At 37.2% G+C, this 10,598-nt stretch overlaps 1 long non-coding RNA gene across 1 annotated transcript in view; it reads right to left on the reverse strand.

The window, feature by feature from the left end:
* The window catches only part of LOC310725450, a 4,756-nt gene extending 4,403 nt beyond the window's left edge, over positions 1 to 353 (reverse strand). The window contains exon 1 of the long non-coding RNA XR_014533364.1: positions 167 to 353. This is a non-coding gene — a long non-coding RNA (uncharacterized lncRNA). The remainder of the gene's footprint in view (positions 1 to 166) is intronic.
* Positions 354 to 10,598: the final 10,245 nt, after the last annotated feature.

Raw genomic sequence — 10,598 nt, forward strand, 5'->3', positions numbered from 1 at the left:
CAGGAGAAACATCACCGATATCACTTGTATCCGAAAGTGAAGATCTTGAGCGGTTTGTAAACTGAGTAGAATGTCATAAAATACTTTGCGGTTAATGTATTAGTAATTCTAAATGTTTATCTGTTGCCGGCACCAGCAGGTTTCAGTTCGGTTAATGCATACTCACAGCACAGCACGCGCGCGCGCGCGCGAAGGTCGCGTTTGGTGAGCTGAGTCATTCCTGTCAGAGCTATCATACTGTCGGAAAAGAAGGAAAATAAAATAAAATACGCAAACAAACAAACAAAAAAACTTCGCCTTGGTCACTAAGGAATATTTCAAAATGCGTTTAACAGCACGTTCACAGCGCGCGCTTCCTACAGCGACTCTCTCATTCCATATATGGATTCCTTAAGACCCGCGGTATATTGTCTTTAAACGTTATTGCGATTGTGCGCAAAACCACGTGTTCATCTGTCTAGCAAAGAAAATGATTTATTTAATGTGAAAGTGTTTGAAATACAAAATACACAAAACACTTTTCTAAACAATAGCAATATTTTTGTTTTAGCTTCCTGGTTCCTGCTTGCCTGTTTGAATCATGTCCTTTTATCTGCACAGAAAACAGAGGGCAAATATTTTTTAAAAAGCCCTTTGTGTCATTTCAGTTGTGCAAATGGTGACTATATTATATGCCAGTAAAGTATAAAAACAGAAAGTGTGTGTTAAGCTGAGGATAGAAATGAGATATTGCTGTTATTATACCATAGACTTGACAAGAGCCAAATTGTGATGGATAGAATACGGGGTCAGAGCATCTCCAAAACTGCAGCTCCTATGGGATGGACTACAGTGGTCTATATCTAATAGCCTAAATTGCTAAAGAAGTAAATGCTGTTAATGCTCAATGGGTCAGTACTGTTTTTTTTTTTGCAGCAAAAGGGGGAAAGTTATGCCTGTTTGCTGTAAATCACGTCTTTTATAACAACAGCAAGAGAGTGACAACCTGGAAAACCCCCCTCTCATGTTTCTCTGTTAAATTCAGCTAGGATCAATAGTTCAGTGTTCAGTGGGCAGAGAGCAGAAAGATGTTTTTTTCCATGGGTGAGATGACATTTGACAAGTGCTGCCCCATTTTGTGTTGTACTTGTTTAAAGAATTGTCAATAATGGTGCTTTTGCATTAGTAGAAATATAAAGCTGGGGTGCGATAGGGTAGCCTTGCAGGTCTTTCAAAGGAATAATTGCACAATAATAATAATAATAATTGCATGATTGCACACAGGGCCATGGCACGTTGTTCACACACCTCTCTCTTGTTCTAATGACTTTATCAAAATCAATTGAAATAAACTGAATTTATTGCACTGTCTTTGTGTCTATAATATCGAGTGGCTAGAAGTCTAGATCTAAAAGCCCATTATGTAAAATAACTACCAAAACTGAACAGTTATACATTTCTATCCAGATTTGCAGTACAGACATCAGTAGCAGCATTTACTTGTCAGTGTTGGTATGTGATTATGGCATAAGCAAGATCTATGACTAAGTGTGGATTACACTTACTTACAGGTTATTCAAATCCGTGTTGTGGATTAAAATATAGTAATACATGCACAGCCGTGGATTATCCTGCTTACACCAATAGAGTATAAACAAGCAAACAACTTACAGAAAAGTGCAGACTGTCTTTAAGAAACATTTAGGAATGATTAGTGTTTTCTAAAGTTTATTTTGACTCAACCAAACCAGCAATAAATATCTGATACCCCAGTGCCAGACCACTCTTAACACACAACTGGTTTCACATCATAATAGCTGTGAAAATTGGCTGAACTCACTGATTCATAGCTGACAGTGGGCTATTGCCTATGCAAGATAAAATCATGTCATTTGCATGATTTTCAGTGAAGTAAGCAATTACATTAGAGCAGTTTTGACATTTAGTAATGCCTTCATGCAAATCATTACTGCAAAAAAATCGGAAGGATGGACATGATGCGAAAAGTTTCAGTTCAATTCCGTTTTTATTTTTGTAGCATTAAACAGTGGACATTGTTCCAAAGCAGCTTTTATGAAATAAACAGATTACAAATCTAAATGTGAAAGTTTGTGACGTAGTCTTCCTAGTAAACCAGTATCTAATAATAGATCTAATAATCTAGTGGGTGGTGAGAGCAGAGAAAAATAATTCCCTGAGATGGTATGTCCTTAAAAGGAACAGTTGTGCTGTGTCAGCATGATTGGGTTTTCTCACTCTCACAGTCAAACATACATAGAAAATGTGAACTGCCTTAAATACCTCCAGGAAAAGGGTAATTCCCTTTTGACAAATTCATCTCGGAGAAATTTCATCATACTGGAAGTACAAAATGTGTGTTCATCACAATAGTGTGAGTGATCCATCAGAATCATAAGTATAATTTTTTTTTTTTTTTTTTACACATGCATTATGTAAAAATAGTAAATAATCAAAAATAAATAAACAAATTTTGGTAGACTGTATATGTGCATGTGTATATGTGCATGACCTCTTACCTCATCTTAAACAAACACAGATGATAAGAAGTCATTAACATCTACATACCTACAAAGACCAGTCATGTGATTTTTTTTTCTGTTTTTTATAGATATAACCTCCGTTACATAGCTTGCACAGATTTGCACATACTAATGTTTCAATCACTTACACACAATGTATTATGCATTATTAATATATAAACTTGTCCAATAAAATTTTTGACGGCTGGCATGATATATGTAAATTTACAGGTTGATAAAAAATTACACTTTTGATCACACTGAATGTTTTTAACCATGCTTAAAATATTTGCTTTGGCACTTAGGAAAACCAGTTTAGTGTACCAGTAGAAGCGTGAAAATGTTTAGGAGAGATGGCAGTGGAGTTTTTTAACTAGATTCTTCAACAAAAGTTTGGAAGGTGAGAGGATGGAATGGAGAAGGAGTGTGCTGGTACTGATTTTTAGGAATGAGGGGGATTTGCAGACCTGCAGTAACTACAGGGGAACTAAGTTGATCGGTCACACCATGAAGTTATGGAAAAGAGTAGTGAAAGCCACGCTGAGAGAAGAGGTGACCATCTGTGAGCAACAGTTTGTTTTCATTCTGAGAAAGAGCAGTACAGATGCAATATTTGCTTTGACGATGTTGATGGAGAAGTATAGAGAAGGGTGGCAAGAGTAAAGCTTAAAGTTTATAGGACTGTGGTGAGACCTGTGATGTTGTATGGTTTAGAGACAGTGGCATTGAGTAAAAGACAGGAGGTGCAGCTGGAGGTAGCAGAGCTGAAGATGTTGAGGTTTTCGTTGGGAGTGACGAGGACGAAGGACGGTTCATAACCATTTTTTTTTACAGCTCAGAACTGTTTATGTTGTTAAATCCTATATTTCATAAAGCAGATATGAAACTTTTTAAACTAAAGAAAAAAAACAGATGACATGATATATGTAAATTTACAGGTTGATAAAAAATTACACTTTTGATTACACTGAATGTTTTTGCGCATGCTTAAATTTTTTTGCTATTTAAACTATTTTTTATTATAAATACCCACAGTGAATTCAAAGCATCATTTAATCACAGTAGCTGGGAGCTAAAAGAGATTACAGAGAAGTTACAGAAGTTACATTGCTAAACATTCAGATTTGATCTTTAAGAATCTGTTAACAGTACTTTCATTCTAAGTGATAAACACAAACCTAAATCATATCGTCAAAGCCTATCAAAATCTATTAATAGACTTGGACATCAGTGTGGTCCCATGTATTTTTTAATAAAGACTGGCAAGCATTTAAAACAACATTACTGTATTTTTCTGTTCTTGTGTTTTAACAGAAGTATACAGTGGTTTAAGATCAGATTAAGATCAGTCAGTGAAGACTATTCATTTAAAATTTAGACTCAGAATTTAAAACATTTCTGCTACCTAACTGCCACTTTAAACTGAGCTTAGGAAGATACAGTAGGTAACGGTTCAGATAAACATTTACAGTAAGAACTACTAAAGCAGAAAAAGGCACAAGTGCTTACAGAGTATAGTATATTGTTACCACTATACATGAGGTTACAACTCAAGTCATTAACATTTCAATGTTTATAAAGTTTAAACTTGGAAACCATTTGCAGGCCACCTATACCAAGTCTCTCACCACTCATGACCAGAAAGGTCAGAGATTAGCAAGTTAATTGTATATTTACATATATGACTATCATACACATAGCAGTTTATTTAGTACTGCCCTGAAAAATCACACATAATACATCACATCACAGATTTCTACATATTCTACAACACAGATTACTAACTCCATTAAATAAAATACCTGGTTGAAAGGTTTAGAAACCCCAAATGCTTAATACTGTCTGATGTTACCTGAAAGATCAACATTCTGTTGTTCATTAGTCTCATTTGATTTGAGACATTAAACAAAATCCACCAGGTCCGGAACATGCTTTGAATTTTCAGCATCCAAATACCCGACCATGACCCTCATCTTTTAACACGAAGGACAATAATAAGACTCATACACAACTATTACCAGAGTCTCTCACATTATTTAAAAACAAATCTCATAATGATACAGTCAGTGGAAGAAAGGGGCTAAATATGCAGAACATGTCAAAAAGCAAATAACAAGCTGGGTACATTTTTATAAGTTTTAAGTTTCAGATTAAAAAAGACACTTGTGAACAATGATCACAAAACACAAAAATGTTTACAATTTATGTAATATTATACAGTATGTAGTATGTAGTCTTCTAGCATCAGGTCTGTTTTTTTGTTGATATCTTTTCGTTGACTGTAGTATGTAGACTTCATGAGAACCTTCACTTCCTCTTCAGTCCGGTCAGATGTTTGTGACAGACTCCTCATCTTCTCTTTTTCAATTGCTGAAACTCAGCCCAATTAATGCAGCCGTATGCATCCTGGACTGCAGCTCGTTTCTCAAGTGTAACTTCCTTAGTGCCACATTCCTCTGTATCATGAATGCGCTTTTTTTTTTTTTTTTTTTTTTTAAGCTGTGCTGGTCCTTTTTGCATTTTTGACACTAATATTGTTTGTGTGTTTGTTAGTGGCTTAAAATTGTTTGACCAATGAGTAATTAGGACCAGTCACACTTTCTTCAGAATCAGAATCAAAATCAGCATCAGAATTTATTATCAGGTTTATTGGCCAAGTGTGTTGACACACACAAGGAATTTGGTTCCAGCCATTAGTGACTCTTAAAAGTACAGACATAAATAACACAACACATTTAGCTTGGACTATACAAGACAAAACAGGCTATACAAGACAATATAGACAATATGAGACAATATAGATCAGGGGTCACGAACATGAATTACAGGTTGCCCTCAAGGACCACATGAGTTGCCCGCAGGCCTTTTCTAAAAATAGCTCACAATAGCGCCACTTACCAGTAAGCTGCATCTAATTTTTTTTTTGCACTTTCATTGGTGTGACTTTGAAAATGACAATAATAAAATATAGATGACTAGATATAGATGAATATAATTAATTATTAATAATAACATATAATTAAAGGTAAATTAAGCAAATTTGTTATTTCAGAAGTGTGTATCAAACTGGTAGCCCTTCACATTAATCTGAACCCAAGAAGTAGCTCTCAGTTTCAAAAAGGTTGGTCACCCCTGATATAGACAATACAAGTATTAAATAGGGATACAGAGTCCCAAGATTACAAGATGACACATCAGTAATGTACATAAAGTGTGAGAGTGCATGGTGGTGTAAATAACAGTATTGTGCATCAGGTATGATAGTTACTTTAAAACTTTGGACAATATACAGCAGCAATAGTGTGTGTAACATATACGGATGATGACTGACGGTTCTGATAATGCAGTAGTTACAGATATGAAGCAGTGAATATATTTATGGTGAGTTGTTAATGAGGGTGATTGCTTGGGGAATGAAGTTTTGGCAGTTTTGGTAAACAGAGTTCTGGAGCCCCTGCCAGAAGGGAGGAGCTGAAAGAAGTTGTGTCCAGGGTCCGAAGGGTCAATAGTAATTTTTCCTGCCTGGTTTCTGGTTCTTGAATGATACAAGTCCTGGAGTGTGGCCAGGGGAGCACCAATTATTTCTTTCTGCAGTTTTAACTGTGTGTTGCAGTCTATTCCTGTCCTGTTTTGTTGCTGATCCAAAACAGATGGTGATAGATGTGCACAGGACAGATTCAATGACTGCAGTGTAGAACTGCATCAACAGCTCCTTTGTCAGACTCCTTTGCCAGACTCTTCTGGGCCCTTTTGAGAATGGAGTTTAGGTTGGACTCCCATTTCAGGTTGATGTATATTTCGGGTTGTGCAGGAGTGTAGCTGTTGCATGGAAGAAATCTCTGTAGACACCGACTTTCTTGCAAACCAGGTTTATTCACAGAAGGTTCAGCATCTTGATACGAGCATCCAGGATTTGCTCGGAGGGGTTCAGAGCCAAACGAACCGTCCTCCCGATCTAACGTCCTGTCTCGTCTATATATATCTAAACCGTTGCTATTGACCGCATCTCAAAACATGCAAGATGTAAGTGAGCTCATTTCTCCAGAATGTTTAGCATAAGGAACATCACCACATATGGACAGTTGCTATTGTCCGCATCTCAAAACATGCAAGATGTAAGTGAGCTAATTTCTCCAGAATGTTTAGCATAAGGAACATCACCACATATGGACACGCAAGCATGTCTTGTTGTACAGTCGACTCGTAGGGGATTTCAGAAGCTGCACGTACACCCTTCAACATAAACATTTGGCCCAGACTCTGCTATAAACACTATGGTCTTTCAACATCGTCTTGTAGGGAAAAGATCTGGCCTGCATTCCCGCAATACAGAATAAAGTCGAATAAAGGTACTACATATTTCAGATATTACATATTTCAGATACTACATATTTCCCCCTTAGAGGGCTCTAAAGCCCTCTACAAACAAAAGAATATAACATACAACATGTTCATCATTGTTTACAGAGATAATAATAATACTTCCTATCACATAACCTTACCAATATAATGAATTTATGGAGTGTGAGAGTGAAAAAACCTGTCAGGCAGTCGTTTCTCCTTAAATATCCTTCAAACAATCAAGACAGGAAAACTGCTCTCACGGCCCCTCTGCCCCAGGTGGCCACAAATTGTACTCCAGCCCAATCAAAACTTTAAGAATACATATGCATTTGTTATGCAACAGAAGAAACTTAAAAACTATCATGACTTACTTATGATTACTATTAGTGTACAAACATTTTCTATCAATGTCACTGGATATACTGCAACACATAAAATCCAATAATAAACATATATATGTATGTATGGGGTAAATGTCCATCCGCGGCTGCGTTGATTCTCAGTATGGGGTCGCTGATGTGTAGAATCACAGCATTCCTTGTTCTGAGCCTTCCGATCTCAGATTGTTGTCCATGCTGGAACGTATGTATCTCCCCCAATATTGTTTCTTCGGAGAGAAGAAAAGAAAAAAAAACAAAACAACCAGTCTCGTCTTCTCAGGCAACAAATGAATCATAATATCACATTCCATTCCCCCCTTTCATCCTAACTCAGTATAGGAGGAAACTACTAAAAAGTAAGCTATATTCAAAATATATGAAAAATTATAATATGAACTAATATCAAAATGGATACTTCTCCAACAGTTCACCTTCTAATTCCACTTCATCTATATCAGTTGTTTGCAATAGTGGCATCTGGGTTCGAACCCCAGGCATCACAACTCCAACCCATCGCAATATCATTGCCTTCGCAAAGGTCAACAACAGCGTACAGAAACAAAACATCACACACAACGATAAGATAACTGGCACAAAATTTGTATCAGGACTGCACCTACAGGTCCTAATTTGTCCTGCAGCCAAGAATTTGCAGACCATCCAGCTCCTTCTGATGGACCAAACGCATCTCGTATGTTTCGCAATGCCTCTATAACACTGGTCATATTATTAGAAGAATCGGGGATCAAGGTGTAACAGGCATCACCAGTTAAGTTCAAAGCCACACATAGGCCACCTTGCTTGGCCAATATATAATCTAAAGCCATGTCATGCTTTAGCAATGTCAATCTATGACTCCTTTGAGTATTTGACAGAAAATCAAACCCCCTTATTGTCTCATTGGCAAAACCCTGTAACGTATAAGTGATGTTATCAATATGATCAGCTAAAAATGTCACGCCGTACCAAAGGAACAGTCCTATACCCCACTTTTCTCCTAGACTTATCCTCCAATGATAGGACTCCAAATTATGGAACTGTGCCAATGCTCTTTTCATTATATTTGTAGAAACAACATTCGACTGATTTCTATCAGGTCCTTCTCCCTTCCATACAGCAAAAACCTCATATGGAAGTTTCAGCCTTGCCATGTAACAACATCCTATCCATCCATAAGGCAGAAATATATATATGCCTTATCACCACAAACCCAGCAAATATCTCTAAAATTCCCTAGTGTCACATTTCCAGGCAAGTCTTGATTCCTTACCATCAAAGTTTTACTATATTTCTGATGTGGCGCATGAAACTTCACTTCATACAACTTACTAATATTTTTATTATCATGTTGGCCCAAATTCATCAAATAGCTGTCACAATCAGATACTCCCATAAACATCCCCGACCCAGTATACGTTTCATTTGAACAGAAACAACTAGCAGCTTTCACAGGTGTCACTTCCATCGACTCAGGGACTGCTGTTATTATATTTTCATGTTGATCTAGCAAATTCACATAAGGTAATTCTTCCAACCATGAACAATCATATTTAGGCCTAAACAGACTACTTGACAAAGCCATTATTATATCCGTCGATGCCTGCTGCTGAAACAACAACCACGATAATGCATAGGACTGACACCTAATAGTTAGTGGTTCTGGCACCGTTTCTAAAATTGAAGGCCATGTGCCTGGTGATGAAACTTTCACCACACATGGACAATTTAAATTTCTAACTGATCTAACAGAATGAGTTATCTGCTGGAACCATAAGTTCCGACTTGCCCATGGGTCAGCAATCTGTAACACTGATGAATCAAATCCATATGCTTTCCAGTCACTGTTTCTCTTTTGTAAGGCATGATTTTGAGTAGAATCAAAATACTCACTCTTTGTATCTAGTACTTTTTCCTGAGCTGTCTCAGCTGGTTCTACAGCATGCTCTTCCATCATCTGTTCCCCAGCTTCAAAGGTCTCCTCACTACCATTTACTTTAGGCTCAGTTTTCAACATAGGCTTCTGAGTTACATTTACCACCTCTTTTGACTTTAAGGTCACTATATCAGGTGCCTGTGTTACGTTTACAAATTTCACAGACATCAAAGGCGTCGTCACTGTTGTATCATTATTCTCCTTCACAGTCCTAGATAAAGTAGTAGTAGTCTGGGTTGATGTATTAACATTCTTAGTTGTATCCAGAGCTACAGTAACAAGCTCCATTCGAGTATTATTCATCCTTGGAGTAGTTATTGTAATAGGTTGATCTTGAACCTCTTTAGTATCCGTGACACTCCCACTTGGTTCCAAATCTTTTATCACAAGTGTCACTTTACGCGTTACATAATCATCCACCCAATAATTAAGAATTGGTACAAATTTAAATGCTGGTTCTAAATAAGTACACACATATTCACCTTCATCTTCCCATGTAGCATTACGCAAGACTAGTGAACAATCTGTCTGTATCTTCACCAACTTCATGTCATTATACAAAAAATACTTTCTTTGATCGCGAGGCACACTTTCAAATTCAGGTCCTGTCAACAACAGATCTTCACCACGATTATTCCTTCACTTAGGAGGATCAGTACTACCAACATTCCATCTTCCACATCGACAAGGAAGAACAGTCGCTTTCCCTAACTTAACTCTAATAAAACCTTCGGAGGAGAGGGCGTTGTAGCAATCTGCTGAGGAACTATAGTTGCATGGGCTCTAGTTCTCGTACCGTTTTGGTCTAAACCTTTTCCGAGCTGGTCTTGGACTCCTTCTTTCCACTGTCTCCCTTTATTTTCCTGCAGTTGAGTCACAGTCCTTCTTAACCTGTGACGCTTGTCTCTCGACTGCCACAGGCTCTGCTGTTTCAGGAACCTGCTGGAAATCAATGTCCCCAAATGTTCTTCCCTGTCCGTTAACTGTAATGTCATTTCTGGCATTATCAAAAATGTACACAGAATCATCATCATTGTCCATATCACGGACAATCTCCCCTTCTGGGTTTTGACTCTGGTAATCTCAGGCCGGTGTTTATGCCATTTTACAATGCCTTTGATTAGAGGATTGTTCTTTTGTCTTACTTTCTGTATTCTTGTACGCATAAATTAAAACTAGCTACTAAAATTAAAGATTACTTGAAAATGACTTCAGCAAAACCCATAAACAAATTGTAAAACTTGCATCAACAACTTGTAACCGAGTTCAAATCAAACGATTGTACCTCATTAACTAGTTAAATACCATGACTGGTCAGTCAGTTGCCAAGTGTCCTTTAAACTGCATAACACAAAGGTCACACACAAAATGTAATTCACTGCATTACTTCTTAAGCTGAGAGATCAAACGGCACAGTAAAAA

The sequence above is a fragment of the Silurus aristotelis genome (genome assembly GCF_946808225.1).
Source record: "Silurus aristotelis genome assembly, chromosome: 1".
NCBI classification, from domain to species: domain Eukaryota; kingdom Metazoa; phylum Chordata; class Actinopteri; order Siluriformes; family Siluridae; genus Silurus; species Silurus aristotelis.